The sequence below is a fragment of the Montipora capricornis genome, chromosome 9, assembly GCF_036669925.1.
Source record: "Montipora capricornis isolate CH-2021 chromosome 9, ASM3666992v2, whole genome shotgun sequence".
Lineage (NCBI taxonomy): Eukaryota > Metazoa > Cnidaria > Anthozoa > Scleractinia > Acroporidae > Montipora > Montipora capricornis.
The window spans coordinates 32853780-32862719 of record NC_090891.1 but is presented as its reverse complement, the minus strand read 5'-3'; positions in this window follow the sequence as shown (position 1 = coordinate 32862719).

Genomic DNA, 8940 nt, shown 5'->3' with positions numbered 1-8940 from the left:
AATGGAGGCTAATGCGGGGGAATATATTAAAAAGTATTTGCATTTGAAAAGGTTTCCCCACATTAGCCTCCATTGCAAGCTAGTTCCAGTCCAATACTGAGAATACGAATATGGTCTAATTGAAAATTGGAATAGTGTGTTTTCAAGTGTATCGGAGTAATGCGGAGTTACCAGGAGAAGAATAGAAATAAACCATCGAAAATATGGTGGCGATTCGAGCAGCACTTGGCGCCAGAAGTCAACCACAGGTTGACTTGATATCGGCTACAACAATTCAGAGAGAAGAATGACGAATCCGTCGATGATTTCTCGACTCGTTGACGTAATCAAGCTCCGAAATGCAGATTCAAAGACATTGAATCAGATGAGCGACTTATCGAACAACTCATCGTTGGAACCAAACACAAGGAAACCAGTCAAGAAAGATTACTGGGAAAAGACGAACAACTTACCTTGGACGAAGTTATCGATATTGTCAGAACATACAAAGCCATCACGTCGCAACTGGAACAGCTTGAGAGTGAAAAGAAGGATATTAACGCCATCATAGGAAGGCTGTGTCGAAACGTGGGACGGGGATGCGGGGACAGGGGACGTGGGGACTCTGGGACTCGGGAAGGTGGGGACGTGGGGACATAGGGACGTAGGGATTTGAGGAAGTGGGGACTCGCGGTTCCGGGGACTTTGGGACGTGGGGACGTGGGGACTTGAGGACTCGGGGACGTGGCGACGCATTTTTACCATTTGTTTAACTTTTCATCATATTTCACAAAATCCTCGTCTGTTGATCGCAACTGCGTTGTACCGCGGTTTTAAGTTCCTCGTTTGTACAATGTGAAACAGAGGTGTAGTAAATATATATGGTATAGTTCATTACTCGTCTTCATAAAAAGGTGACTTTCATTATACACAGTTTAGGTAAAACGAAGTGACACATTTCTTTGCATTAAGTCCTTACTCGACATTGGCAACATGAACGAAACGTTGGTAAATCGAGGCTTGAATATTTAAAAGTACATTTTCATTGTGACCTCTATAGACACTTATTATGTGATTTGACTTTTTGTTTTTCTTTTAATTTAAATTTACCGTTTCCATTAAGATAGGCATATGATTAAAGGGCAGAATGATAAAGCCTCGATAGGAGTACTAGAGCAAGGTAGCTTGATATAGGGTGACTTTTCCATCCGTGTTTCCGATAAAAGATTTAAATTGTTTTTAGCCGTTAAAAATCACGTAACACATTTCAGATGAAAGAGCGAGTAGAAAATTTCAAGTTGACGCCGATTGGATAAATGTTTCCTCGTAAAGCAAAAATATGCCAATTTATGAACTTCTAGCACTTCTCATTACACTTTAATCAGTTAAGACTGTTGAAATATAAAGTGCTACACGGCCAACGTTTGTAAAAACGTAACCCTTCCTTGTACTTATACATTAGTCAAGCCTTGGCACACTGGAGTCAAGAGTTTCTAAGCATCTGGCCCGGGGGCAGTACTTTAGGAATTTCTGGGTGGGGGATGTTCCTCTGGGACCCTGGAACCCTTAGCCTATACCAGGGCTGGTTCAGCTGAATTTTGCTACCATGTACCAGATCAGAGTAAACTCCCCAAATCCTCCCTATCCTAGAGTAGCTGTTTTTCAGAAACTACTCGCGTCACTAGTACAGTCCAGCCACAACAAAACCTATACCACAATCGTTTCTCTCTCAAAAAGGATTCAGTATTTATACTTGTTCAGTTCGTTCAGTCTTTTTCTGGTTTCCTTAGTCTAGATAAAATCTTCAACCAACTGGTCAGTTCCGTGAAAAATTATACATTATTCTAGACACAAGCGCTCTGATTTATGTACCCTATCCCATAGTGAAGTGCTTGAAAACCATACCTTTCACAGCGGCACATACATACCTACATACATACGTGTGTATGTATAGCTCATATATGGCAGTACCCCCACTCCCCCCTCCCGACGGGGGGGGGGGGAGGCTTATAGCCCAGTGATAACGAACATTTTCGACAATATCAGCGGTGACAACCCGAATTTTTCATCAAAGGTAACAAAGTGACCAAGCGCCCGGAAAGCTTTTAGAATCTCTGTACGGTGGCCAATTTACATTATCAACTCCGTTGATAAAACCAAATTTTTGTATACTACTTCCCCACCGACGCAGCACCACAGTTTCTTTAGAAACTACCCCTTCATTCAAGCGCCAGGAAAGATGCAGTCAAAATGCCGCCAACAAGGACATTGGCACGGTAACAGAGAAGAAGTCATAAGGGTCACGTTTTTGTGCAACAACAACAACAACAACAACAAACACTGCAACGTGAAATTTCAGCTGAAGTGGTGTCAGCAATGGGCCATTAGGTCTTCTGCTTTGTTTCACACTCGATTTCTGTGACGGGTGGCGAGAATGACTTTTCGAGAATCCAATTTTTGAATTTCGCTGTGTATTTAGCTGGTACTTGAAAATCATACAGTTGATCATTTTTGCAAAATAACTTGACATAAGCAATTCGACTTTCTTGGGGATGTTCTCCCATTTCTGAAATTCTATACTTCAAAAATGTGTCGCCGCGGCCCTGGGTCGAGACTCTTTAAGACAATTTACTATTCACTTGTACAACCTTATTTTGATTATTGTGATGTTGTATTCTCGGTTTTCACATGACGTCACGACCGCCATGTTGGTGCCCAAAACAAAGAAAAGGCGGCCATGTTGGTGCCCCGATCAAATCCTCGGGGAATTTAACTCTATTATTATGCAAACGCTTCCTTTTGTTTTCGTTGAAAAACATAGCTATTGATCACGTGAGTGAAAACCAGCAATTGAGTGACTGCTCCAAAACACTTGCTGACAAATTACGAAAGTTACAAAATAGAGCAGCACGGATTATTACTAGGGCTGATTACTCTATTCGATCATCAGCAGTGGTAAATTCGTTAGAGTGGTCTAACTTATAGAAGAAACTTTAAATTTAAGAGAAAAAAGGCACTTGTTAATTACGATGTTTAAAGTATTCAATAATAATTGTCCGACGTATCTTAGGTATTGTTTCACGATTTTTGTTCTATTGTTTTACGTCATGTGTGTTTTCTACACGAAGTAAAAGCCGGATCTCGCAAGCTTTAAACGTACGATATCTAGGACACATTTTTACATGATGGCTTGTTTCGTATTATTATATAGTAAATTATTATTGTTACTAATTACTTCTATTGTTTAAATTTCTTTGACATTAAATAATATTTAGCGCTAAGTTGTACCTAATTCATTAGTCGTTTTAACATTTATATCTTGTAATTCTTCTAATTTTTAGCATTTATATTTTGTAATTCTTAAGGCCCGGCCAAACGATAAATGTTGAAAAATCCAACATTTTGGGTGAACCAACATTTTATCATTTGGCCACCGTGTTTGATGACCACTCAACATGTTGGATGATCTTGGAACATGTTTGATGCAGTATCAGACATTTAATCCAACATCGTGCAACATTTCTTTTGTTCTCATGTTGGATGCGTGAAATTTTGTTCGTTTGGCCAGATGCACGCACGCGCATTGTGACTGCAAATTCAGTCGTTACCATAGACACCGTTTGCTTGCGTCACTAGCGTAGTTTGAAAATGTCAGCGAGCGAGGAAGTAGCGCAGAATGTCGATCAAACTTCTAGCAAAAAAACACCAAAACAAAAAGCAAGACGTTGGAGCGACGAGAAAACTGACCGCTTGATCGACCTATTGGAAGGAAATAGATGCTTATGGGATGTTTTTTTTGTGCCGACTACCACCTGAAAGACAAGAGAGAAAGAGCATATTCTTCGATCGAAGAGGAACTCGATATATCCGCGGCGTGTCTTCGGCTGCTAGTTCTCGAACAATATTGGTAAAATAACCACTCTCTTGTCGTCTTCGAATCCATTCTCTTGTTTTACCTCGTTACTTGCTCTATGCTCGGTTTCTTTAAGCATTAATAACACTGATAAACATCCGTGGATGTTATGTGGTGTACGCTGGGAGACATCCTTACCCACAACCCAATGCCTCTCAACAGTTTGATCAAACATGTTGAATGGATGTTTGGTATAGTTTGGCCACCCCCTAATTTTCAACATGTTGGACTGTCCAACATCAACCAACATATTGGATCGTCCAACCTTTATCGTTTGGCCGGGCCTTTACAGGGCATGTCTGAAAACCAGCTTGCTGAGCCATTTAATTTACCGTGTTTTAAATAAAGTTGATTGATTGATTGATTGATTGATTGAGTGCCGAAGTCCCCACAACCCCGCGTCCTCGAGTCCCCATGTCCCAACGTCCCCGAGTCCCCACGTCCCCTTTCCCCGCGTTCCCGTCCCACTTTTCGACACAGCCTAATAGGAAACGTAAACAAACACAGTAGCAACAAGAAACCGATGAAATCGAAAATGTATCGAACATCCCTTGAGACAACAAAAAAAGCAAGATGACACACGCTAACACCAGCCCGGTGTGGCCAACACATCATGCATGCGCACAACCATTTCACCCAGTCAATTAACAGCCATGGATAGCTGTTTCGGCCTTTTGGGCCTCATCAGCATGGCGTAGCTAACATACCAGGCGGGTGTGTTTAGCACCCCTTTAAGTGGCAGCTTCACATGCCAAACATGTGGTAGCTACGCCATGCTGATGAGGCCCAAAAGGCCGAAACAGCTGTCCATGGCTGCTAATTGACCGGGTGAAATGGTGTGCGCATGCGTGATGTGTTGGCCACACCGGGTTGGTGTTAGCGTGTGTCATCTTGCTTTTATTGCTATCCCTTGAGACCCCGAGGTAGGTGCCCAGCATATGGATCTAATGCACTGATCAAATCGAACCTTCAACAGCCCCGGCCATTTCACGATTTTCTGTGCTCGGGGTTGGGGAATTTGATAGGTAAGGTCTTCGCGGGGGTGGGGGATTTCCCCTTTGCCCGGGTGGGGTGGACCAGAAGTGGCAGTTTTCAAATGATTTTTTTTTGGGGCGCCGAAGTCGCTAACAGCTATAAACACGTGTTTGGACGAGATGGAAGAGTTTAAAGGAAGAGATATAGCATTCGTGAGCGACTGGCCTACAAGAAAAACTTCTTCAAACGTTGCGTAGGTGGGGGGGGGGGGGGGGGGAGAAGGGATTTTGAATTGGACGGAAGTTTGCAGTTCTAACCCCCAAGGAATAACAGCGACAAGAGGCCGACAGAGAGAAATCGAGCAAATTCCAGACCACGCCACCTCTCAAAAAGCAGAAACCGACGAACAAGAATATCTGTAAGTAGAAATCGCAGAGACGGAGACAAAATAGAAGTTAGCGATCAATTTGATACGATCACCTTTGAATCCATCACAGTTGATGCTATTGCACCCAGAAACCCATCTGAAGACAAAGTATTCGTGACTGTGGGCATCGATTTGCACAAGCTTAGCAACCGCCCCGCAACAATTAGACACGGCAGCTCAAGGTGACATACGGCCCTTGCCACTGTACCGCCGAATGTACCCAGAATATCTCACACACGGATGGTTTTCCCAAACCCGAAGCTGTTCAACAGTCACCTACAATGCTCACAACTTATGGTGGGGTTAAGATAAAACATGGTAAAATCATGGTAAATGTGCAATAACGTGCGAATTCAACGGATCGAAAGAAGATTAGAGGCAATCTTCTTCATCACAGAGGCAGAAGCAGAAGGACCAGCTATCATTGGACTTCCAACATCTTTAGATATTGGTTGAGCATCGGGCTGTTATGTGGGAGGTCGCGGGTTCAAACCTCGACCGGATCAACACTCAGGATCTTAAAATAACTGAGGACAAAGTGCTGCCTTTGTAATGACATCTGCGAATGGTTAGACTTTCAAGTCTTCTCGGATAAGGACTATAAACCGTAGGCCCCGTTTCACAAATGTCTTCTATGCTCATAAGTTCCCTGTGGGACGTTAAAGAACCCACACACTATTCGATAAGAGTAGGGGATGAAGTCCCCAGTCTGGTGGCTGTCCTGTTTACTCCAGCAGAATTGGCCGGCTTGGCAGTGATGTCTCTAAAAAGGCTTGTGGTGTATGAGGCCACCTAAGAAGAAACAGCCATAAGTAAAAAAGGGACTTTGCCGAGTACTGGAACATGTAGATATAGATGTAGATTTAGATGTGGAGCTTAACCTCGTCACATTGAACTGCTCTTTATAAAAGAGTCTAGCACAAAACACTGACCACGCCAACGCGAAAACCGTACAAATAAAGGACAAAGATGACTGGGTGAAACAATAACCGGATTGCTTTGATGGGATCGGAAAATTCCAAGGACAATACCACATCACTGTGGATTCATCAGTACCTCAGTCGTCCATGTTCAGCGACTCGTTTCACTGAGCCTGCGTGAGGGCATAAAAGGCGAGCTGGATGACATGGGAGTCTAAAGAGATCATCTGTCAAACTCAAAGAAGGCGAACCAACTGCCTGGGTGAACAGTCTGGTATAAATCAGGAAATCCAGTGATCAATTAAGAATATGTCTTGACACCAAGAACCTAAATAAAGCAATTCGCAGAGAACACCCTGTCATCCCTGCCTTAGAGGAAATTTTATCAAAGCTGGCCGGTGCCAAATTCTTTTCCGTCGTGGATGCTAAATGTTGTTATTGGAACGTTAATCTCGTTCTAGAATTAACGTACCTAACCACATTCAAAACGCTATTTGCACATTACAGATTTCTGCGAATGCCCTTTGGTTTAAAGATATCCCTAGATGTTTTTCAAGCCAAGATCGATCAGACCGTGGAGGGGTGTAACGGCACAGTAGGCATCGCCGAGACATCGTAGGCTCTGGGAAGTCCGAAGAAGAACATATATGCACGAGATGATGGACAGATGTACATCCACGGGGCTAAAGCTTCACCCAGACAAATGCATGATTAAGCAGAAGAAGATAAAGTTCTACGGTGTCATTTGTAGTGCAGACGGGATTCAGCAAGACCCGGAAAAAGTCTCAGCTTGGAAGAAGGTGACACCCCCTACCAGTAAACAAGACCTTCAAGAATTCATGGGACTAGCAACCTACATGGGTCCTTTTAACTCCCAGCCTCAGCCCGCTGACTTCTCCCTTATGAGAACTTGTCAAAGACAGGAGTGTCTTTGACTAGAGTCCAGCACATCAAGAAGCACTTGACAAAGTCAAAAACACTGGGGTACTACGATCCATCAAAAGAAATCATCCTTCAAGCTGATTCCTCCACTACAGGCCTTGGGGCTACCCTGCTACAAAAACCGATCGCCTTTGCTATCAAAACACTAACACAGACACCGAATCACGATGTGCCAACATACATGTAGAAAGAGAACCCGATGACGTGGTGTATGGATGCGGGCGTTTCAATACCTAGCTCTTTGGCCGAAGTTTTGTAGCAGAAGCAGACCGCAAGCCGCTGGAGTCTATACAGATGAAAAACCTATAGTCTCTTCACACTCAAGGGGACAAAGGATGCTGCTCCGACTACACCATATGATGTCACCATTAGATACCGACCAGGCAAACAAATGAATGTGGCCCTTTCAAGACTCTCCTCGGATGAAGCTATGCCCATACCAAATCTGAATGTTCAAATATATTATGTATGCCCACAGTTCTGAAATGGATACTTGCAGAAAATACAAGAACAGACACCTAAAGACCGGAGCTAGCTGCTCTCAAAGAGGTTTCACCTAGACCGTGGCACACTGTAGGAACTGACTTATTTTACCTTGACAACGATGAATACCTTTTAATTGCCAATTACTATACCAAGTACCCGTTTGTCAAGAAAATTCCAAGGGGACAGAGCACCAGAAAATGTGTTGTGGACATAACAAAGCAGATTTTAAGTTAGCACGGCATTCCACAAATCGTGAGATCAGATAATGGACCTCACTTCCAGGGTCACTATCGTCGATGTTCAGCAGAATATACATTCAAACACGTGTTAAGTTCACCCAGCTATCCAAAGAGCAATGGATTCATCGAGACCCAAGTGAAGATTGTTAAGAAAGTCTTAAAGAAGGCAGACATCCAACTTGGACTTGCACTTCCGTTGCCTAAGGTCGACTCCAATTGACAAAAGCTACCATCCCCTGTAGAGCTGCTCTTAGGGCTACAGATACAGGACAACCTACTTAGAAGAATCCAAAATAATCACACCAGTGATAAAATCATTCACAGGCTCCAAGAAACGCAAGCATCAGTCAGAAATTATGATGGCCAAGACTATACCTTGCCGGCCCAACCATGGAGACAGCCCACTCTTAGAATCTGAACAAGCATCCTTAACCCCGAGTACCACCCAACCAACAAACCTAAACCAGGAACCAGAAGGCCTATCAACGGGTGCCCGTACTATTAGAGACCATTATGTGACACGAAGTGGGAGAGAAGTAAAGCCACCTTCCAAAATGAACATCTAACTTTAACTGAGTTGCGGCTTTCGACTTCTACCGAGTGTTTCACACGAGCACTTTATATTATGAATTCATTTCCTACCTTGTTCCATTTATTATGACCAAGTTTCAACTCAGTTGTACAATGTCCTTGTTATTTAATATCCAGCCACTATCATTTTTTCGAAAAAGAAGGATGTAGTAGTCACTTCCGGTCACGCGTAAGCCGTTCCACAGTTTGTTACATAAGCTCTAACTCATATGATTCTGTCAACGTAATGTTTACGTCGTTCGCTGTTGAGTTCACCTCGTTGGTTTGACAGACACCTAAAAATTTCAGGTGGCTTCGACGGGATTCGATGGTTCAGGTTTAACTTCTCGACCTTCATTTTAAAATCTTGGATCTTAATTAATAGCGTGCTTTTTCAAATTAAATTGACGAGAAAATTTTAAGTATAGGGTTAACGTCATGTAACTGAAATGAAAGAGGAAATGTCCTTCTCGTCAATCCCAAATGACG